Here is a 24698-nt window from a genome sequence, read left to right as displayed (position 1 = left end):
CACGGAGCGGGACGTTGCGCTCCGAGGTGATGTCGTCATTCTGTTTCAAGCTGAAAACCTCCAAATTTAAGCCTCTATTGACCCAGGACGTCGTGAGAGAACAGAGAACTTTCAGAAGAAGTCGGGATCAGCAGTTTATCCCGCCACAGGAAAAACACCTCCATGTTGATAACCATTTGTAAAATCCAGGCGGCTTTTGGTGGCTTTCAGTTGAGTGAGTATCTGAGAAATTGTTTAACAGCAGGGCATGTTCCAACTTGTCCTTAAGGCTTCCAAGGTGGAGGTGTTTTTCTTGTGGCGGGCGCGCTGCGCTGGCTGCGAGCCGACGCGCCAATCCGTCCGCATGTCTTTCATTAAAAAATCTCCTTTAACAGTGGAATGTCCGGATAAACTGCTGATCCCAACTTCTTCTGAAAGTTCTCTGTTCTCTCACGACGTCCTGGGTCAACAGAGGCTTAAATTTGGAGGTTTTCAGCTTGAAACAGGATGACGACGTCGCCTCGGAGCGCTGCACGACATCCCGCTCTGTGGGAAGTCCTTACAGCGATAGAAACAATCCAAAATCTCTCATCAGACGTTAAAATTTTCACAGAAAACCAGCTTAATTTGTCGAATGGTATCCACTCGGATGTGCCTCACAGTTTTGGAAAACATTTTGATGAAGCACAGCGCCAGTCTCTCAGCAACTTCTCAGACAAAGGAATTCCGACAAGAGGGTTGGACCACTCCTCCCACAAGGCGTGCTCACAGGCGAATGACATCACCGACAGGTGTGAAAAAACTCTCGCATGCCCACGAGGGTTCAAACTTGGCTGATGTAATCACACATGATTCAAATCCATATGGTTTTTTAAAAAAATAATAAGGTTGGATACTTTTCTAATAGATCTCGTAATTGCTGCCTGAGGTAACTGGAGTGTAAACATAATTTCTCCACTGTGAGATTAATAAAGTATATCTCATCTCATATTTATGATTTTACATTTAGATCTGTTCTGTTTTGTGTTGTTCACCATTTTAGAACACAACATCTTTTAGATCAGATCTCCCATGCACGGCTGCTATATTTGACTCAAATCTGAATTCTGTCCACATACAGCTGAGGCTCTCAGATTGTGTTGAGAATTCACACAAAAAGGGGATCCAAAAGTTCACAGTTGATCACCAGGACAAAGACCTGTCCATCAGTGTTGCAGTAATGTCTTCCTTGGACAGAAGACAAGATGGTGAGAAGGTAAGATGGTGGCGCACGCAGATGCCGTGGCTCAGTGCTCTCCTTTCCTGTGCTTTTTTTTTTTTTTTTTTTACATATTATTGCTCATCCTACCAAAATTCTGCTGGGTTAATATCATCTACAGCAGGGGTCATCAACCCTGTTCCTGGAGGACACCTGTCCTGCATGTTTCACACCTGATTTTTTTAAAGTGGTGTTTTCCAGCTGTTGATTGGCCGAGCACAGCTGATAGCATTAATTGCCTGGGAGTGAAAATGGGAGAGTTAGAAAGCATGCAGGGTAGGTGCCCTCCAGGAACAGGCTTGGTGACCCCTGATCTACAGTCAGCACGATTTGCTAGAGACGGGATTACACAGCAAGTAGACTGTTACAGCCGAGTTTCTCCACTCCCACAACATCCTGCCACATATTCCTTGGGAAGGTGACGAGGGCTGTGTTGGGAGAGAAGGCAAAAGCGAGGCTGCAGGGACTCTGTTGAGACTACGGCGGCACCTCACAAACCTCCACTTCTGAGCATTTTTCTGTCCAACACAAGATCACTCACAAATAAAATGGAAGAATTGAAGCTACGGTTTGCAACAAACAGCATAGTGAGGTACAGCTGCATCCTGCTTCACCCACTCACTCTGGACTCAGCTATCAGAAGAGGATCAAGGACTGCTTCAACAGCAATGGCACAAGGCAGGTGTCGCAAGGGGTCCATTATGTTACCAACTATACCTCCAACAGCCTTGTTGCTGCTGATAGTGACGCCTCTCAGGCAGAGGAGTTCAACTGCTTCTTTGAACACTTCCAGGTGAAGTCACCAGAGTGAGTTGTGCAGGATCCACTGGCCCACAGCAGCTGCATCTTCAGTGTGAAAGAGCACGAGATAAGGTCCACACTGAGGGCTGCACATCCAAGGAAAGCTGTGGGACCTCAAGTTGTCTCTGGAGGGGTGCTTTGGTATTGTGCAGACCACCTGGCTGGAGTCTTTACCAAGACCTTTAACCAGTCCCTGTCCCAGTCCACCGTCCCACCCTAGCTGAAGTCCTCTGTGGTCATACCTCTTTCAAAGAAGTCCACCATTAGCAGTCTGGATGACTACCATGCAGTGGCACTTACACCAGCCATCATTAAGTGATTTGAAAAACTGGTCCACACACACACACACACATCATTTCAAGTTTCCCAGCCGGATTTGAGCTTCAACAGTTTCCCTACAGAGCACATAGATCAATAGAAGACACTACTGACACACCTGTGACACACCTAGAGTAGCAGGGGAGCTATGCAAGGATACTTTTCATGGATTTTATCTCTGTTTTTAACACTATCCTCCCTCACAGACTGGTGTCCAAATTGTCAGACCTGGAACTGTCTCACTCCATGTGCTCTTTGATCAAGGATTTCCTGTCTGATCACTTGCAGAGAGTGAGAGTATTCCTAACATCTCCCCACTGCTGGATCCCCACATGGCTGAGTGGTGAGCCTCCCGCTCTACATCTTATACACTCATGACTGTGCACCTGCTCACTCCAACAAGAGCATCATCACGTTTGCTGATGACACCACTGTGGTGGGGCTCATCTCGGGGGGGAATGTGTCTGTATACTGGGACGAGGTGGAACAACTGTCTGTGTGGTGTACAGAATATAACTTGCTTCTGAACACAGCTAAGACCAAGGAGCTGATCATTGACGTCAAGAGAAAAAAAGATGGACATTTAGCTTCTTCTCATCAGCAGCGACTTGGTGGAGAGGATCCCGGACTTCTGGTTTCTGGGCATCCAGCACCAACACCACTGCTGTCATTAAGAAGGCAGAGCAGAGTCTGCCCTTCCTGAGGATACCTAGGAACAACCGTCTCACAAAAAAACTGCTGTTGTCCTTGTACCATTGCTCTATAGAGAACATCCTGACATACCGTATCTGTGTGTGGTTTGCTGAGAGGAAGGCGGGGGAGCAGAGGATCATTAACACTGCCCAGAAGATCATCGGGTGCTCTCTCTCCTCTTTGGAAGATATATACAGTTCCTGCTGCCTCAGAAGAGCCCACAGCATTCTACAAGGTCCAACTCATCCTGGACACTCACTGTTTGAATTGCTGCACTCGAGCAAATATTTCAAAACCCAGACAAATAAGTCAAAAATACTTATCCTTTGCTTTGCTTTATCCTAAAGCAATAATGGCACTCAGTGTTTTGTAAAGTTGACTCTGGGTTTAAAATCCATTATGATTGTGTAGAACCAGATGAATGCAAAATAGTATGCACATACATACAACACTGAGATTTTATTGTATACTTTAAATATTTGTATATAGTACCTTTACAGGCTTTACATTCGTTTTGGTAGCACTAAGGGATGCATGCAGCATACAATGACAATAAAGGCTTAGCTGAATTCATTGAATTGAAATCATGATGATGGAGAGCTCTTTTAGTGTTGAATAATGATGTATTTCTACTTGATGTCCCCAGTTTTATTACTTTATGAGTTACGAGGTGCGGCTGAAAAGTCCTGCCTCCTATGCAGTTGTTTCAATAATAAGCAAGACATTCGCATGACTCACATTTCTGCTTAAAGCTTGGAATGTTCTCTATCAGGCAGTGTCATTACTTTTCCATGTAGTCGCTGTCTTTCCCCACATTTACATCAAATCAGGACAAGCTTTTGTATCCTGTCAGTGAAGACAGCGAGTGTCTTCTCTAATCACCAGGGACGCATGCTGCTTGCATCTCTGCATTATTAGTGTAACGTGTCCTTTCAGGGGTTCTTTCAGCTCGGAGAAAAAGGAAAAATTCAGAGGGGTGTGTGGATGAGCATTGCCAAGCTGAAGAAATGTGTCCTTTCTAGGACAAACCTACTTCAAGCATAGCATCTAAATATGGAGCAGAGTTGACACCGAGTTGCCGTGTTCCTGTTACTTTTTAAATTTAACCTTTATTTAAACAGGTTAGTCTCATTGAGATCAAGATCTCTTTTACAAGGGAGACCTGGACAGTTGTACAGTTCCCAATCCACCTAACCTATATGTCTAAAATTTTTGAACAGTATGAAAATTTGACCCTGATTTCAAAATTGGTGCAGATGATGGTAGTCAGGAGGATATACAAAGTTCAAGTTCAAGATTGGATCAAGAAGTTACCATGATGCTTCAAAACATGCCCAGATTTGCTAGTCAGAATTAAACAGGAAGGAATGGTGCTCTGGGGAACAGCTCCATAACATTTACCTGCAAATCCTCTGGAGAAGGTGAGAGCAGCGCACAGTGCAGACTGATCCCCAGTGTGTGAGACCTCCACTATGGGAGCAACTTTCACTGCATGCTGTAAATCCACACCTTCCCTCTTTATGTGAGCAGTGAGAACAACTCAGTTGTGAGTAAGAGAGAGAGAGAGCACACCGTTCAACGCAATGAATCAGACAAATAAAATGTAATTTCTAAATGTCTCATGGCAGTTGTGATCTAAAGCACAAAAACACGGTGACAGCTCCGGACAGTCAGGTCTGGCAGCATGTGATGTTCCACGTTACTCTGCATCTACCACATTGTTGAACAGCCTTGGGTCTTAGATGGAATCCAGACAGACAGACAGACCCCATCTCTCGGCTGCATCACAGTCGAACATGAGCATTTCCTTTGGCCAGAATCTTCAACACTGAGGCAGAATCTCACAGAAAAAAAATCTTGAGTGGTGTTGTAGCAACAGCTGCTTCTGTGTGTACGCGTGTGTGTGTGCGTGTGTGTGTGTGTGTGTGTGTGTGTGTGTGTGTGTGTGTGTGTGTGTGTGTGTGTGTGTGTGTGTGTGTGTGTGTGTGTGTGTGTGTGTGTGTAACACAGTCCTAAACTTTGTCAAAAATCTATCTATCCCATGAACATTTCCATACAGATGCAAAATTGTAATCAAACCATTTCCAGACATTTGCAGATTATCATGAAATTTAATTTTGGGACGGTTCCTGGGTCAAGGAACAGTAGAGCACATTTTTGATTATTAAAATCTGCCTCCGCTGCTTTGATTATTTTCTTTTTCTTTTTTTCATTCATTAACAATCCCACATTGTGATGTTTCAAAGATGTGATAGAAATAAAAGAACATCCTTCCCACCACTGCCAGCTGGTAATGGCCCAGGCACACGTGTGCCCGCTCTCAGCACACTGTCCACTTAGGAATTTATGCACAAAAAATTTAAATTTAAGAGAACAAATATTAATTCAAGGGCACCAATAATTCATTTGTGCACAATCAGTTGCTTCAGCTTCTCCCTTTTTTTCACCTGGAGTTGCCACAGCAGGTCCAAGGTGGATCTGTATGTTGATTTGGCACTGGTTTAACACCGGATACCCTTCCTGATGAAAATTCACATTAAATGGAGTACAGGTAGAGGTGGTCTTCTTGAACTGGGAACTGCTCACTGTTTGAAATTTAATCTTCCCAAATTGATCACTAATAGAAGAAAATTGCACAGTGCATTTGGATTCATAATTCAAAAGCACTGAATGACTGGAATTCAAGAGTAATAATCTGTGGAAAAGTGAAGAAATCAGTCATTTTACTACACAATTGTTCCATATATCATATACAACATGAAGAACCCCCACCACCACCACCACCACCTTGGCCTTCAATCGTCTGTGTGATAACAACTGCCAAACATAGTGCGACACACACACACAAACTAATTACCTTACCTTTAGGATCACAAAACAAAGCCGTCCCATTACTGCTGAGAAATAATGGGCCCATTTTTCTCCCACGCGGAGCTCTTTATGAATAGTTCAGAAACGCGGCCACGCGCCGGATCCTTGGGGTGAGAAGGCGGCACGGCCACGGGAGGTGGGAAAACCTCAAACACATTTATGGCTTTTATCTCCCTGATAATGAACTTGCTCTTAAAAACATACAGTAATGTGCACACACACAGGCACACACACAGGCACACAGCAGCAAATGCACGTCAGCAGTTTGATTTTTTTTTTTCTTCCCATCAGAGTGCTTAAAAGCTCTGTCTAAATACAGACTCAAGGCCGGCAGCGAGTGCTGTCGTCCTGAATGGAGCGTCATCACCGCTGCCTGTGTGCCAGCCGAATTACCCACAATGCCTGTGCTGTGTTGCATTAAACTAGGTTTTGCATGGTTGTGTGTTTTCTTTTGTTGAACAGTAATGTTAGATGTGATTTGAATGCTGCTTTTTTTCCCTTAATCAGCCAATAAATCCATAAACTCTGCTCAGTTTATCAAAAACAAGTTGCTTCTCAGGATGTTGGTTGCTTGGTGTAATCGTGAAGGATTACTGCAGGTCTGTGTGTCTCGTCTGATTTTTAAAAAAAAGAAAAGGCTTTGTTGCGCTCCGAAGTATGAATCATTTACAGGCTTTGCATAAATTTGTGTAATCTCCTCTTCATGGGGGCTGGGCAGTGGATCTGATTTACTGGAAACCAGGGAGGACTTCAGTTTGACAGTGGGGGTCAAACGTGCCATAAAGAGAAACCTGAACACTGCTTCTTACGCCGTCACTTCACGTGCAACACCTGTGAGGAACCACCGACAAGCTGCAGCTCCAACACGTCTCCATACAAACGTCACATTCCACAATAATACAAACAAGCATTTTGCAGATTCCTTATTTTACTCAGAAAGTGACACCAGTGTGTTTAAACTGCTTAAACAAATTCACATCCAGCTCTGGATCCAATCAATCAATCAATCAACTTTTTTTTTATATAGCGCCAAATCACAACAAACAGTTGCCCCAAGGCGCTCTATATTGTAAGGCAAGGCCATACAATAATTATGAAAAACCCCAACGGTCAAAACGACCCCCTATGAGCAAGCACTTGGCTACAGTGGGAAGGAAAAACTCCCTTTTAACAGGAAGAAACCTCCAGCAGAACCAGGCTCAGGGAGGGGCAGTCTTCTGCTGAGACTGGTTGGGGCTGAGGGAGAGAACCAGGAAAAAGACATGCTGTGGAGGGGGGCAGAGATCGATCACTAATGATTAAATGCAGAGTGATGCATACGGAGCAAAAAGAGAAAGAAACAGTGCATCATGGGAACCCCCCCACAGTCTACGTCTAAAGCAGCATAACCAAGGGATAGTCCAGGGTCACCTGATCCAGCCCTAACTATAAGCCTTAGCGAAAAGGAAAGTTTTAAGCCTAATCTTAAAAGTAGAGAGGGTATCTGTCTCCCTGATCTGAATTGGGAGCTGGTTCCACAGGAGAGGAGCCTGAAAGCTGAAGGCTCTGCCTCCCATTCTACTCTTACAAACCCTAGGAACTACAAGTAAGCCTGCAGTCTGAGAGCGAAGCGCTCTAATGGGGTAATATGGTACTACGAGGTCCCTAAGATAAGATGGGACCTGATTATTCAAAACCTTATAAGTAAGAAGAAGAATTTTAAATTCTATTCTAGAATTAACAGGAAGCCAATGAAGAGAGGCCAACACGGGTGAGATATGCTCTCTCCTGCTAGTCCCCGTCAGTACTCTAGCTGCAGCATTCTGAACCAACTGAAGGCTTTTTAGGGAACTTTTAGGACAACCTGATAATAATGAATTACAATAGTCCAGCCTAGAGGAAATAAATGCATGAATTAATTTTTCAGCATCACTCTGAGACAAGACCTTTCTGATTTTAGAGATATTGCGTAAATGCAAAAAGGCAGTCCTACATATTTGTTTAATATGCGCTTTGAATGACATATCCTGATCAAAAATGACTCCAAGTTTTCTCACAGTATTACTAGAGATCAGGGAAATGCCATCCAGAGAAACGATCTGGTTAGACACCATGCTTCTAAGATTTGTGGGGCCAAGTACAATAACTTCAGTTTTATCTGAGTTTAAAAGCAGGAAATTAGAGGTCATCCATATCTTTATGTCTGTAAGACAATCCTGCAGTTTAGCTAATTGGTGTGTATCCTCTGGCTTCATGGATAGATAAAGCTGGGTATCATCTGCGTAACAATGAAAATTTAAGCAATACCGTCTAATAATACTGCCTAAGGGAAGCATGTATAAAGTGAATAAAATTGGTCCTAGCACAGAACCTTGTGGAACTCCATAATTAACTTTAGTCTGTGAAGAAGATTCCCCATTTACATGAACAAACTGTAATCTATTAGACAAATATGATTCAAACCACCGCAGCGCAGTGCCTTTAATACCTATGACATGCTCTAATCTCTGTAATAAAATTTTATGGTCAACAGTATCAAAAGCAGCACTGAGGTCCAACAAAACAAGCACAGAGATAAGTCCACTGTCCGAAGCCATAAGAAGATCATTTGTAACCTTCACTAATGCTGTTTCTGTACTATGATGAATTCTAAAACCTGACTGAAACTCTTCAAATAGACCATTCCTCTGCAGGTGATCAGTTAGCTGTTTTACAACTACCCTCTCAAGAATCTTTGAGAGAAAAGGAAGGTTGGAGATTGGCCTATAATTAGCTAAGATAGCTGGGTCAAGTGATGGCTTTTTAAGTAATGGTTTAATTACTGCCACCTTAAAGGCCTGTGGTACATAACCAACTAACAAAGATAGATTGATCATATTTAAGATTGAAGCATTGAATAATGGTAGGACTTCCTAGAGCAGCCTGGCAGGAATGGGGTCTAATAAACATGTTGATGGTTTGGATGAAGTAACTAATGAAAATAACTCAGACAGAACAATCGGAGAGAAAGAGTCTAACCAAATACCAGCATCACTGAAAGCAGCCAAAGATAACGATACATCTTTGGGATGGTTATGAGTAATTTTTTCTCTAATAGTCAAAATTGTGTTAGCAAAGAAAGTCATGAAGTCATTACTAGTTAAAGTTAATGGAATACTCAGCTCAATAGAGCTCTGACTCTTTGTCAGCCTGGCTACAGTGCTGAAAAGAAACCTGGGGTTGTTCTTATTTTCTTCAATTAGTGATGAGTAGAAAGATGTCCTAGCTTTACGGAGGGCTTTTTTATAGAGCAACAAACTCTTTTTCCAGGCTAAGTGAAGATCTTCTAAATTAGTGAGACGCCATTTCCTCTCCAACTTACGGGTTATCTGCTTTAAGCTACGAGTTTGTGAGTTATACCACGGAGTCAGGCACTTCTGATTTAAAGCTCTCTTTTTCAGAGGAGCTACAGCATCCAAGGTTGTCTTCAATGAGGATGTAAAACTATTGACGAGATACTCTAACTCCCTTACAGAGTTTAGGTAGCTACTCTGCTCTGTGTTGGTATATGACATTAGAGAACATAAAGAAGGAATCACATCCTTAAACCTAGTTACAGCGCTTTCTGAAAGACTTCTAGTGTAATGAAACTTATTCCCCACTGCAGGGTAGTCCATCAGGGTAAATGTAAATGTTATTAAAAAATGATCAGACAGAAGGGAGTTTTCAGGGAATAAGTTAAGTCTTCTATTTCCATACCATAAGTCAGAACAAGATCTAAGATATGATTAAAGTGGTGGGTGGACTCATTTACTTTTTGAGCAAAGCCAATAGAGTCTAATAATAGATTAAATGCAGTGTTGAGGCTGTCATTCTCAGCATCTGTGTGGATGTTAAAATCGCCCACTATAATTATCTTATCTGAGCTAAGCACTAAGTCAGACAAAAGGTCTGAAAATTCACAGAGAAACTCACAGTAACGACCAGGTGGACGATAGATAATAACAAATAAAACTGGTTTTTGAGACTTCCAATTTGGATGGACAAGACTAAGAGACAAGCTTTCAAATGAATTAAAGCTCTGTCTAGGTTTTTGATTAATTAATAAGCTGGAATGGAAGATTGCTGCTAATCCTCCGCCCCGGCCCGTGCTACGAGCATTCTGACAGTTAGTGTGACTCGGGGGTGTTGACTCATTTAAACTAACATATTCATCCTGCTGTAACCAGGTTTCTGTTAGGCAGAATAAATCAATACGTTGATCAATTATTATATCATTTACCAACAGGGACTTAGAAGAGAGAGACCTAATGTTTAATAGACCACATTTAACTGTTTTAGTCTGTGGTGCAATTGAAGGTGCTATATTATTTTTTCTTTTTGAATTTTTATGCTTAAATAGATTTTTGCTGATTATTGGTGGTCTGGGAGCAGGCACCGTCTCTACGGGGACGGGGCAACGAGGGGACGGCAGGGGGAGAGAAGCTGCAGAGAGGTGTATAAGACCACAGCTCTGCCTCCTGGTCCCAACGCTGGACAGTCACAGTTTGGAGGATCCAAGAAAATTGGCCAGATTTCTAGAAATGAGAGCTGCTCCATCCAAAGTGGGATGGATGCCGTCTCTCCTAACAAGACCAGGTTTTCCCCAGAAGCTTTGCCAATTATCAATGAAGCCCACCTCATTTTTTGGACACCACTCAGACAGCCAGCAATTCAAGGAGAACATGCGGCTAAACATGTCACTCCCGGTCTGATTGGGGAGGGGCCCAGAGAAAACAACAGAGTCCGACATTGTTTTTGCAAAGTTACACACCGATTTAATGTTAATTTTAGTGACCTCCGATTGGCGTAACCGAGTGTCATTACTGCCGACGTGAATTACAATCTTACCAAATTTACGCTTAGCCTTAGCCAGCAATTTCAAATGTCCTTCGATGTCGCCTGCTCTGGCCCCCGGAAGACAATTGACAATGGTTGCTGGTGTCGCTAACTTCACATTTCTCAAAACAGAGTCGCCAATAACCAGAGTTTGATCCTCGGCGAGTGTATCGTCGAGTGGGGAAAAACGGTTAGAGATGTGAACGGGTTGACGGTGTACACGGGGCTTCTGTTTAGGGCTACGCTTCCTCCTCACAGTCACCCAGTCAGCCTGCTTTCCCGACTGCCCGGGATCTGCCAGGGGGGAACTAACGGATCCACATCCAGATCTAATCAAATCGTCTTTCACGAAGGTAACTTTAATCCTTTACAATCACTGCATGTTTTCTTGCAAACAGGACAAACCCAAATGCAAAGGTGTTTTACTCTTAAACTCATGATAACACTGAAGTGATGGTTCTTGGTCCAGTGAGACATCGGCATCAATTTGACCAGTTAACGCTTAGCACACTGACAAAGTGAGGAACCTTGGGGTAATTTTTGATCCTACGTTGTCCTTTGACCTCCACATTACAGATATTACAAGGACTGTTTTCTTCCACCTGTGAAATATAGCGACGATTCGTCCCATCCTGTCTATGGCTGATGCTGAGACCCTGAATCATGTGTTTATCTCTTCTAGATTGGACTACTGCAATGTTCTATTTTCTGGGTTACCGCACTCCAGCATTAGCGCTCTCCAACTGGTTCAAAATGCTGCTGCCAGACTTTTGACATGAAGCAGAAAGTTTGACCACATTACACCCATTTTGGCGTCTCTTCACTGGCTTCCTGTCCCAGTGAGATCAGATTTTAAGTTTCTGCTAGTAGCCTATAAAATTGTTCACAGACTGGCAACTCCCTACTTAGTTGACCTAATTAAACCCTACATACCGGCCCGGGCTCTGCATTCTCAGGGTGCAGGACTACTTAGTGCCCCTAGGGTGAATGAAAAGTCTGCGGGTCACAGAGTTTTCTCTTATCGTGCCCCTGTTCTGTGGAATGATCTCCCTGCATCTATAAAACAGTCAGATTCTGTAGAGACTTTCAAGTCCAGACTTAAGACGCAATTATTTTCCCTTTCATATGGCTAGCATACTGGTATAATATGCAACTATGCTTTTTACCCTTTAAATTAATTTTATTAGAAAACGGAGCAGGCGGTGGCCTCAACTTTATCTAAAGTCTGGATCTTTTAGTGAAGCTAAAGCTGCATTTACACATAACGACGGCAAGTCACGAATGCCATGAAGTATACATTCTTGGCCACTGATCACGAATGTGATGATTTGAGGCAGAGGTGTCAGCTGTCCTCAGGAACTGCTGCAACCTGTTACCACGTGTTATGATTAATGGCACGTGTTGCTGGAGAACCATCAGGAACCATCACGCATGGTCAAGAATAATGACCCGCACTGTTGCACACTATCGCACGTAACATCGCATTGTTACGTTCTGTAACATTCTGAATGAGGCAAATTGTCTCCACACACACCCACATTCATCCAACCATCAGTTGTTGAACAATTCAGATCGCTCCAGTTTGCTCCTCAAAATCCACAGCAGAAGAACTTTGTGACTGCATGCTTACTTGGGCTCTGTGCCATGGAGTTGCGTAGAGAGGAGGAAGAGACTGAGAGCCAGATGTGTGGCTCCATGCAGCTTTCGTCTCGCTCCTTTTCCCAAACATCAGGCACATGCAGCAGGTGGAAAACCTGCAGGAGCACGCTGAGGAGCATTGGAACAAAACTTTTAGCTGACTTGGAGTCACTGTGTTTCTTCAACATACTGCAGCAATGAAACTGAATGCGGTGCAGCAGGGTTTAATTGTGCGCACATCAGAGAAGAACGGTGTCACGCTCTATTAAGGATCACCACTAATCAAGATGGATCAACACGTTCAGTTGCGACCTCCACGACAGGAGGCAAAATGAGGGTGGTGCGTGACATTTGTGGAAGATTTTTTTTTTGACAGCCAAAACCATGCTCCATGAAAATCCCAAATATCATGCACCAACACGCATTATTAAGAAACCTATTTAGATGCATTAAGTCACATTAAGAATGTCAGGAATGTGCCAATGCCATTCAGAACACATCTTACATATGTCTAAACGCACCATTAGGGCTAGTGGCCGGCGATCACCTATTTCTTCTGTTTTTCTTGTTGCTTAATGCTGACAAATTATACTGTATTTGTTGCCTTTCCGATGCCTGATTCTGTTTTTTTCTCTCTGTTTGAGGTTTGGCTCCATCCAGAGATGGGAGTGGGTGTCTTCTTCTGCAACACTCCCGTCCTGTGCACCAGCAAAAATTTCCTGTATATTCGTGATGTGAATTGTTTTGTCAAGTGTGTCGGTAGCATGGCTACAATCAAAGGCTCACCCCTTTGATTCTAGTCTGCTTGAGGTTTCTTCTTCAAATCATCAGAGGGAGTTTTTCCTTGCCACTGTCGCATTTGTGCTTGCTCTGGTGGTTGGTAAGGTTAGACCTTACTTGTGTGAAGAGCCTTGGGGCAACTTTGTTTTGATTTGGTCCTATATAAAGGAAAATAAATTAAACTGAAATAGAAATAAATTGAATGATGAAGGAGCCATTCATTTGGTACCATCTGATGACAACTCTTTGTAATATTTGAGGAAAAGGAGGGGACATCAACTTTAGGCATCAGCTTCAACATGGATGTTAAAAACACAAACATTCCAATAAAATAAACCCCACAAAACAAGTGCAAATTCATACCGTTTTCCACATTATGCAAAAACAGACAACAACAACAACAAAAGCTTTCTTGTGTCTTTAGATTTGCCTTTTATGTCTCTGTTTTTTTTTCCACTGAGGGACCCATCATTTCACACACATTTTACTCATTGGAAAGTGTATTTGTCACCATAGCTAAATAAAAGCTGAGACAGACAGGACACAGACTTCAAAAGCCAGATGTTGTATTGAAAAGTTGCCTACACTGAAAGAGAGTCAGTTAAGACAGTGCTGGGATCTTGGAACAAAACGTCACATGCACCGTTGTGAACAGAAGCCCCAACATTCAGATCAGTCTGCTTTTAAGCCTGCACTTGGCCAACCCCCAGGTGAGCAGGCCTAGCCCTGCCACATGGATCAGTGGAGCATTGGGAGTGCCTGGTTTCCTGGGAACATGAGTTCAGTCTTTGTCTCATCAGACAAGACAGTTTTGTTTCTCATGGTCTGAGACTCCTTTAGGTACTTTTTGGCAAACTGCAGGTGGGCTGCCATGTGCCTTTTACTAAGGAGTAGCTGGCACTGGAGGCCATTAGCTCTGGGGTGTGGAACTTCATCTCGCTGTGGGGGGAAGGAGCCAGAGCTTGTGCGAGAAGTGGAGTGATACAAGTTACATCTGGTGGGTCTCACCTCCACACACAGCCTTGGCTCTGGAACCACTCTCCTTTATAGGGGTTGGACCTTATTCTTCTCTGAAGTTGCCCAGAGTGTGAGGTGACAGGCGGTTGTGGGGATACTCATGATTCCCCCACTGAGTGCCGCTTTGTTGGAGTTTACCCCAGTAGATGAGAGGGTCAACCTCCTTGCATCTTCGGGCAGCCAGGGGGTGGAGTCTGACTGTTGTTTGTGCATATGCACCCAATAGCAGTTTGGAGTATTCGGCCTTCTTGGAGTCCCTGAATGGAGTCCTGTATGGGGCTCCCGTGGGAGACTGTTCTGCTGGGGGACTTCAACACACACATGGGCAATGACTGAGACACCTGCAGAGGTGTGATTGGGAGGAACGGCCTCCCTGATCTAAACCTGAACGGATATAGGATGTTGTTTGATATTGGACCGCTGTGCTAGTCATGGACTGTCCATAACGAACACCATGTTCCAACATGCACAAAAGGCGCAGCCTCTGCTGTGGGGGAGGGCAAAGCAGCAGGTGGGGGAGGCGTTTGGCACGGCCATGGAGGACATTCGTTCAGCACCAAGGTGCTTCTGTCAGACCGTGACGTACATCAGGAGGGGAAAACGGGGAACCAAGGATGGGACTGTTGTGTGGGCCACTGAAGAGGAGGTACTGCTGGCCCACCACCAGAGGGCGCCCTGCCTGAAGTGCGGGCTTCAGGCACGAGAGGGCACCAGAGCAACCGGGAGTGGCAGCTGTCACTCATCAACAAGCATCAACTGGTACTCATCATCACCACTATCCACATCTCAATAAAAGCCGGGCAGCATCTTCACCTCACTGCCGAGAAATCGTCTACCGATCAGGTAAACTGCTCAGCCCATGTAAACTGTAGAGTAGTAACGTCTTTACTTCTGTGTGTAATCCCTGCTTTTGCAGACGAACCTTTTTCATACGCTAAGGAGTAGTCGTGTGTTGGGGGAGCTGGCGTACTCCGCTCCTCGGTTGTGGACTGCTAAGTGTACCATCAGGATCTGCAGTTAGTTCGGGAGTATAGTGGTTAAGAGGTGGAGGTGTTTTCCACCACTGTTCTGAACTGTTTGCTGGGTGTTCACGCACCCACCATCACCTGTTTGTTCTTCCTGCCAGCAGTACCCGATCTGACAGCCGGAGGCAGTGGCCACCTGGGGACCCAGTGCTTGGTGGCTCCAGGGTGCTTCAGATCCGGTGGAAGTGGAAGGCATGTGGGATCCGGCTCTTTTCTGGACGGGCGTCTTCTATCCTCGAGCCTGCCCACACGACACTGTGACTAATTGACTGTTAATCTCAATTGTGTTGTCTGTTGCTCTGTTGTGCACATTCACAACATTAAATTGTTATATTTTGGCTTATTCCATTGTCCGTTCATTTGCGCCCCCTGTTGTGGGTCCGTGTCCCTACACTTTCACAACAGGATTTCTCGGCCAGCGTCATGGACGCCGAGGGGCGTCAACCATCGCTTGAACTGACAATAGAAACACAGGGTGCACAGGCATCGGCAGGAGGCATGTTAGGTGAGTTGCAGCACATCTTAACCGCCTTCACTGCTCGGTTGGATTTAGTAACTGAGCAGAACGTCATACTCAATCGGAGGATGGAGACTCTCACCGCACAGGTGGAAGCGCGCACGCAGGGCGCTGCTGCAGCACCTCCTCCCCCTGACCGAGCACAAAATACAGACATTCCAGTGGTGATTCAACGAACCCCCCCCCCCATCCCCTGAAGCATACATAAGCCCACCGGAACCGTACAGAGGTTGTGTCGAGACGTGCGGAGACTTCTTAATGCAGTGTTTGCTCGTCTTTGCACAACGTCCCATTATATACACATCAGATGCTAGCCGGGTGGCTTATGTCATTAATTTCCTTCGAGGAGAGGCACACGCCTGGGCTACGTGCTCTGGGAGCAAAATTCACGGCTCCTAACGACATATACTGGGTTTGTGAGGGAGTTTAAACAAGTGTTTGATCATCCCAATAGAGGCGAGACCGCTTCGACCGTGCTGCTGTCAATGAGACAGGGATGTCGGAGTGCAGCCGAGTATGCAGTCGACTTCCGCATCACGGCTGCGAGGTCCGGCTGGAATAACGTTGCACTCCGCGCCGCCTTCGTAAACGGACTGTCTCCAGTCCTGAAGGAGCACCTGCTAGCTAAGGATGAGCTGCGGGATTTTGACGGGCTTGTCGACCTGGTTATACGATTAGACAACCGGTTAGAAGAACACCGTTGGGAGCGGGGCGAAGGGCGTGGCTGGGTGCGAGCCGTCCCTCTTCCTTCTGGGTCCGAAAGGGTGCCGCCGTCCCGACGCTCCACAGTCGGAGAGCTCCGTGGACTTACAGCTCCCCCTGCTGACGAAGCTATGGATACAAGCAGGGCTAAAGTAAAATCAAATGACAGACAACGGAGGCTGGCTCGCGGAGAATGTTTTTTCTGTGGCTCTCAGGATCACATACAAAGGAACTGCCCCAAGCGGTTAAACTTCAACGCCCGCCCTTAGAGACTGGGTTAAGGGTGGGCCATAACATACACGCGGGGAGATCCCGTAGATCTGCACGCATCCCAGTGACAATACTGAGTGGGGATCTTACACTTCACGCTCCAGCACTGGTGGACACAGGGTCTGAAGGGAATCTGCTGGACAGCAGATGGGCCAGGGAGGTAGGGCTCCCTCTAGTGGCTCTGCCTTCCCCATTGAAGGTACGGGCACTAGATGGCACCCTTCTCCCATTAATCACACACCAGACACCTCCTGTGACCTTGGTGGTGTCTGGAAATCACAGGGAGGAGATTGTGTTCTATGTAACACCTTCTACCTCCCGAGCGATTTTGGGATTTCCATGGATGTTAAAGCACAATCCCCGGATTGATTGGCCGTCTGGGATAGTGACGCAGTGGAGCGACACCTGCCACCGGGAATGTTTAGGATCCTCGGTTCCACCCGGTGTGACAGCTAAGGAGGAGGTTAAAGTCCCCCCCAATCTATCAGCGGTGCCTGAGGAGTACCATGATCTTGCTGATGTCTTCAGCAAAGATTTGGCACTCACTCTTCCCCCGCACCGTCTGTACGATTGTGCCATTGATTTGATCCCAGGCGCTGAGTACCCGTCCAGCAGGCTGTACAACCTCTCTTGTCCTGAGTGCGAATCAATGAAGACCTACATCCGGGACTCCTTAGCTGCCGGGTTGATCCGGAACTCCACCTCCCCGATGGGTGCAGGTTTCTTTTTCGTGGGCAAAAAGGACGGTGGACTCCGTCCATGCATAGACTACAGAGGGCTGAACGAAGTCACGGTTCGTAATCGATACCTGCTGCCTCTGTTAGATTCCATGTTCATGCCCCTGCATGGAGCCCAAATCTTCACCAAATTAGATCTTAGGAATGTGTATCACCTGGTTCGGATCCGGAAGGGAGACGAGTGGAAGACGGCATTTAACACCCCGTTAGGTCACTTTGAGTACCTGGTCATGCCGTTCGGCCTCACCAATGTGCCTGCGACGTTCCAGGCATTGGTTAATGATGTCTTGCGGGACTTCCTGCACCGGTTCGTCTTCATATATCTGGACGACATCCTCATCTTCTCCCCAGATCCTGAGACTCATGTGCAGCATGTACGTCAGGTCCTGCAGCGGTTGCTGGAGAACCGGCTGTTTGTGAAGGGCGAGAAGTGTGAGTTCCACCATACTTCTTTGTCCTTCCTGGGGTTCATCATCTCCTCCAACTCCGTTGCACCCGATCCGGCCAAGGTAGCGGCGGTGAGAGATTGGCCCCAACCGACAAGCCGTAGGAAGCTGCAACAGTTCCTCGGCTTCGCAAATTTCTACAGGAGGTTCATTAAGGGCTATAGCCAGTGAGTTAGCCCCCTGACGGCCCTGACCTCCACTAAAGTCCCCTTCACCTGGTCAGACCGGTGCGAAGCCGCGTTTCTGGTGCATTCCGATCCCAATCTCCAGTTTGTTGTTGAAGTGGATGTCTCTGACTCAGGGATAGGAGCTGTGTTGTCCCAGAGCGGAGAGTCCGATAAGGTTCTCCATCCTTGTGCCTATTTTTCCCGTAGGTTGACCCCAGAGCGGAACTATGACGTCGGCAATCGGGAACTCCTAGCGGTGAAAGAGACTCTTGAGGAGTGGAGACACCTCTTGGAGGGAGCTACGGAGCCCTTCACGGTTTTCACAGACCATCGGAACCTGGAGTACATCCGGACCGCGAAGCGTCTGAACCCCAGGCAAGCCCGCTGGTCACTGTTCTTCGGGCATTTTGACTTCCGGATTACCTACCACCCCGGGACCAAAAACCAGCGATCTGACACCCTGTCCTGGGTCCATGAAGAGGAAGTCAAGGTCGAGCTGTCAGATCCCCCGGAACCTATCATCCCCGAGTCCACTATCGTGGCAGCCCTCACCTGGGACGTGGAGAAGACCATCCGGGAGGCCCTGGCACGGAACCCGGACCCGGGGACCGGCCCAAAGAACAGACTCTACATCCCACCAGAAGCCAGAGCTGCTGTCCTGGACTTCTGTCACGGGTCCAAGCTCTCCTGTCACCCAGGGGTGCGAAGAACCGTGGCAGTGGTCCGGCAGCACTTCTGGTGGGCGTCTATGGAAGCCGACGTCCGGGAGTATGTCCAGGCCTGCACCACCTGTGCCAGGGGAAAGGAAGACCACCAACGGGCACAGGGTCTCCTCCAGCCATTACCTGTGCCCCACCGCCCCTGGTCCCACATCGGCCTGGACTTTGTCACGGGCCTCCCGCCGTCCCAAGGCATGACCACCATCCTCACGATAGTGCACCGGTTCTCCAAGGCGGCCCACTTCATGACCCTCCCGAAGCTGCCGACGGCCCAGGAGACTGCAGACCTCCTGGTCCACCACGTCGTACGTCTGCATGGGATTCCATCCGATGTCATCTCTGACCATGGTCCCCAGTTCTCCTCGCAAGTCTGGAGGAGTTTCTGTAGGGAACTGGGGGCCACCGTGAGCCTCTCGTCCAGGTACCATCCCCAGACCAACGGACAGGTAGAGCGGGCCAACCAGGAATTGGAACAGGCCCTTCGCTGAGTGACCTCGGCGCACCCGACGGCCTGGAGCAACCATCAATCAATCAATCAATTTTATTTATATAGCGCCAAATCACAACAAACAGTTGCCCCAAGGAGCTTTATATTGTAAGGCAAGGCCATACAATAATTACGTAAAAACCCCAACGGTCAAAACGACCCCCTGTGAGCAAGCACTTGGCGACAATGGGAAGGAAAAACTCCCTTTTAACAGTCAATCACTAATGATTAAATGCAGTGGTGCATACAGAGCAAAAAGAGAAAGAAACACTCAGTGCATCATGGGAACCCCCCAGCAGTCTAAGTCTATAGCAGCATAACTAAGGGATGGTTCAGGGTCACCTGATCCAGCCCTAACTATAAGCTTTAGCAAAAAGGAAAGTTTTAAGCCTAATCTTAAAAGTAGAGAGGGTGTCTGTCTCCCTGATCTGAATTGGGAGCTGGTTCCACAGGAGAGGAGCTTGAAAGCTGAAGGCTCTGCCTCCCATTCTACTCTTACAAACCCTAGGAACTACAAGTAAGCCTGCAGTCTGAGAGCGAAGCGCTCTATTGGGGTGATATGGTACTATGAGGTCCCTAAGATAAGATGGGACCTGATTATTCAAAACCTTATAAGTAAGAAGAAGAATTTTAAATTCTATTCTAGAATTAACAGGAAGCCAATGAAGAGAGGCCAATATGGGTGAGATATGCTCTCTCCTTCTAGTCCCCGTTAGTACTCTAGCTGCAGCATTTTGAATTAACTGAAGGCTTTTCAGGGAATTTTTAGGACAACCTGATAATATTGAATTACAATAGTCCAGCCTAGAGGAAATAAATGCATGAATTAGTTTTTCAGCATCACTCTGAGGCAAGACCTTTCTAATTTTAGAGATATTGCGTAAATGCAAAAAAGCAGTCCTACATATTTGTTTAATATGCGCATTGAATGACATATCCTGATCAAAAATGACTCCAAGATTTCTCACAGTATTACTAGAGGTCAGGGTAATGCCATCCAGAGTAAGGATCTGGTTAGACACCATGTTTCTAAGATTTGTGGGGCCAAGTACGATATCTTCGGTTTTATTGAGTTTAAAAGCAGGAAATTAGAGGTCATCCATGTCTTTATGTCTGTAAGACAATCCTGCAGTTTAGCTAATTGGTGTGTGTCCTCTGGCTTCATGGATAGATAAAGCTGGGTATCATCTGCGTAACAATGAAAATTTAAGCAATGCCGTCTAATAATACTGCCTAAGGGAAGCATGTATAAAGTGAATAAAATTGGTCCTAGCACAGAACCTTGTGGAAAGGTTCTGTGCTAGGACCAATAGCGATTAATAGATAGATAGACCAATAGATGGATCTGGCCTGGATCGAGTACGCACACAACAGCCAGGTTTCATCTGCCACCGGCCTCTCCCCATTTGAGGTGTGTTTGGGGTACCAGCTCCCATTGTTTCCGCTTGTGGAGGGAGAGGTCGGGGTGCCCTCGGTCCAGGCCCATCTGAGGAGGTGCCATCGGGTGTGGCGCTCTGCCTGCTCTGCCCTGCTCAAAGCCCGGACGAGGGCCAAGGCCCATGCAGATCGCCGGCTATCCCCGGTCCCTGCATACCAGCCCGGGCAGGAGGTTTGGCTATCGACAAAGGACATTCCATTACAGGTAGACTCACAGAAACTGAAGAACCGGTACATCGGCCCCTTCTCCATCATCAAGGACCTCAGCCCTGCCGCGGTGAAGCTGAGGCTGGCAGCTTCACTGCGGATACATCCTGTCTTTCATGTCTCCCGGATCAAGCCTCACCACACCTCTTCCCTCTGTACCCCCGGACCGGCACCGCCTCCTGCCCGGTTGTGTGGGCCGCTGAACAGGAGGTACTTCTGGCCCACCACCAGATGGCGCCCTGCCTGAAGTGCGGGCTTCAGGCACGAGAGGGTGCCGGAGCAACCGGGAGTGGCAGCTGTCACTCATCAACAAGCACCAGCTGTCACTCATCATTACCACTATCCACATCTCCATAAAAGCCAGGCAGCATCTTCACCTCACTGCCGAGAAATCGTCTACCGATCAGGTAAACTGCTCAGCCCGTGTAAACTCTACAGTAGTAACGTCTTTACTTCTGTGTGTAATCCCTGCTTTTGCAGACGAACCTTTTTCGTATGCTAAGGAGTAGTCGTGTGTTGGGGGAGCTGGTGTACTCCGCTCCTCGGTTGTGGGCTGCTAAGTGTACCATCAGGATCTGCAGTTAGGTCGGGAGTATAGTGGTGGAGGTGTTTTCCACCACTGTTCTGAACTGTTTGCTGGGTGTTCACGCACCCACCATCACCTGTTTGTTCTTTCTGCCAGCAGTACCCGATCTGACAGCCGGAGGCAGTGGCCACCTGGGGACCCAGTGCTTGGTGGCTCCGGGGTGCTTCAGATCCCGTGGAAGTGGAAGGCGTGTGGGATCCGGCTCTTTTCTGGATGGGCGTCTTCTATCCTCGAGCCTGCCCACACGACACCGTGACTAATTGACTGTTAATCTCAATTGTGTTGTCTGTTGCTCTGTTGTGCACATTCACAACATTAAATTGTTATATTTTGGCTTATTCCATTGTCCGTTCATTTGCGCCCCCTGTTGTGGGTCCGTGTCCCTACACTTTCACAACAGGGACTCTGTTGACTTCAACTGAGGATGTAATCCGCCACTAGAAGGAACACTTTAAGGAACTCCTGCATCAGACCAGAGCACCCTCTATAGTAGGGGCAGAGCTGGAAGCTGATGGAGGATTATCATCAATTTCCCTGGTGGAAGTCACTGAGGTAGTCAAACAACTCCGCAGTGGCAAGGCAATGCAAGGTTGATGAGATCTGTCCAGAAATACTGAAGGCTCTGGGAGTGGAGGGACCGTCTTGAATGAGATGTCTCTTCAACATTGTGTTGAGGTCTGGGACAGTGCCTAAGGTGTGGCAAACTGGGGTGGTGGTCCACATATTTAAAAAAAAGGGGGACCAGGGAGTGTGTGCCAATTACAGGGGCATCACACTACTCAGCCTCCCTGGTAAAGTCTACTCCAGGGTGCTGGAAAGGAGGGTGTGGCTGATAATTGAACCTCTGATTGAAGAGGAACAATGCAGTTTCCAAGCTGGTCGTGGAACAACCGACCATCTCTTCAGTCTCACAAGGATCCTGGTGAGTGCCTATGAGTATGCCCATCCAGTCCACATGTGTTTTGTGGACTTGGAGAAGGCGTATGATTGGGTACCCCGGGAGATACTGTGGGAGGTGCTGCGGGAGTATGGAGTGAGGCGGTCCCTCCTCAGGACCAATCAATATTCACAAAGCAAGAGCTGTGTTCGGGTGCTCAGCAGTAAATCAGACTTGTTTCCGGTGAGGGTTGGTCTCTGCCAGGGCTGCGCTTTGTCACCAACTCACTGGATCAGTTTGCAGCAGTGTGAAGCAGCTGGGATGAGGATCAGCACCTCTAAATCTGAGGCCATGGTAGTCAGCAGGAAACCGGTGAATTGCCTACTCTGGGTGGGGAATGCGGTCTTGCCCCAAGTGAAGGAGTTCAAGTACCTTGGGGTCTTGTTCACGAGTGAGGGGACAGTGGAATATGAGATTGGCCAGAGAATTGGCGCAGCAGGGGTGATGTTGCATTTGCTCTACCGTACTGTTGTGACAAACAGGTAGCTGAGCCAAAAGGCGAAGCTCTCAATCTACTGGTCAGTCTTCATTCCTGCTCTCACCTATGGCCTGAGGGTTGGGTCATGACCGAAAGAACTAGATCATGGGTACAGTGACCGAAGTGGACTTCCTTAGGACAGTGGCTGGTGTCTCCCTTGGAGATAGGGTGAGAAGCTCAGTCAACCATGGGGAGCTCTGAGTAGAGCCGCTGCTCCTTCGCGTTGAAAGGAAGCCAGCTGAGTTGGTTCAGGCATCTGGTAAGGATGCCCCCTGGACGCCTCCATAGGGAGGTGTTCCAGGCACATCCATCTGGGAGGAGACCCCAGGGAAGACCCAGGACTAGGTGTAGAGATTATATCTCCACACTGGCCTAGGAACATCTCAGGATCACCCAGCCGGAGGTGGTCAATATGGCCCGGGAAATAGAAGTCTGGGGTCCCCTGCTGGAGCTGTTGCCCTAGTGACCCAAACCCAGATAAGCGGTTGAAGATGAGGAGGCCACTGTGCTCATTGGGACCTTCAAAGCAGCAGAAATGTATCTGTACCCTTCCCCAGATTTGTGCCTCGAGACAATTCTGTCTCAGAGATCTACAGACAGTTTCTCTGACTTCATGCTTGGTTTGTGCTCTGACTGTCAACTGTGGGACCTGATATGTAGACAGGTATGTGTCTTTCCAAATCATGTCCAATCAACTGAATTTACCCCAGGTGGACTCCAGTTAAGCTGTGAGAACATCTCAAGGATGATCAGTGGAAGCAAGATGCAGCTGTGCTCAATTTTGAGCTTCATGGCAAAGGCTGTGAATACTTATGCACGTGATTTCTTAGTTTTTTATTTTTAATAAATTAAAAACTCTCTCTCTCTCTCTCTCTCTCTCTCTCTCTCTCTCTCTCTCTCTCTATATATATATATATATATATATATATATATATATATATATATATATATATAGGTCCAGAGAAACTCCTAATACAATTATCATACTAATAATATTGGGGGGGGGGGGGGGGGGAGCAGTAACAAAAGGGCCCAAGGGCCCAAAATCACTGGCGGTGCCCCTGAGTATGGCACCACAATGGTTGACACTAACCTGCCACACACACACACACACACACACACACACAAACACACACTCTTTTGCTTTGACAGTTTGACAGTTCTGTTCCTAATAAAACCCTCAGCAGCATCCACAAGTCCCCCAGTATCCCCATCGATCCACAGCAGGCCACGCCCCCAACAGTCTCCTTGCCCCAGTCACAGCCCAACGAAGGCAAGGCCAGACCTTGAACCATAGATCATCAAGATGCAGCCCCATCACCCCCACTAGAGGAAACAGTAATGAACTTAAAAATAGTAGCATGGCCCAAGCAGAGGGTCACCCCTTTGAGTCTGGTCTGCTTGAGGTTTCTTTCTCAGAGGGAGTTTTTCCTTACCACTGTTGCTCTTACTTGTGTGAAGCGCCTTGAGGCAACTCTGTTGTGATTTGGTGCTGTATAAATGAAAATAAATAAATAAAAACTCGCTAATACTAATTTTTTTAAGTTTCTTGATAAATGACTCCATTTTTGATTAATGAGGTACCTTTTGATTTTGGTGTGCTGGCGCTAAAACAGAAATACTACGGGGAGAAATCTCATATGAAAATATTAAACCTCAGTCATTACTGGTAGCTTGTTTTACAGAAAGATAATCCATTTCCTGTCACAACAAAAGGGCTTCAACCAAAATTTTAATAAGTCTGTATGACTGAGAAATTAGCAGCACCTCTTCAGTTTGCTTCCTGATTTAC

The sequence above is a fragment of the Thalassophryne amazonica genome, chromosome 2 (genome assembly GCF_902500255.1).
Source record: "Thalassophryne amazonica chromosome 2, fThaAma1.1, whole genome shotgun sequence".
In the NCBI taxonomy this organism is placed as follows: Eukaryota; Metazoa; Chordata; class Actinopteri; order Batrachoidiformes; family Batrachoididae; genus Thalassophryne; species Thalassophryne amazonica.
This window is presented reverse-complemented; position numbering follows the sequence as displayed.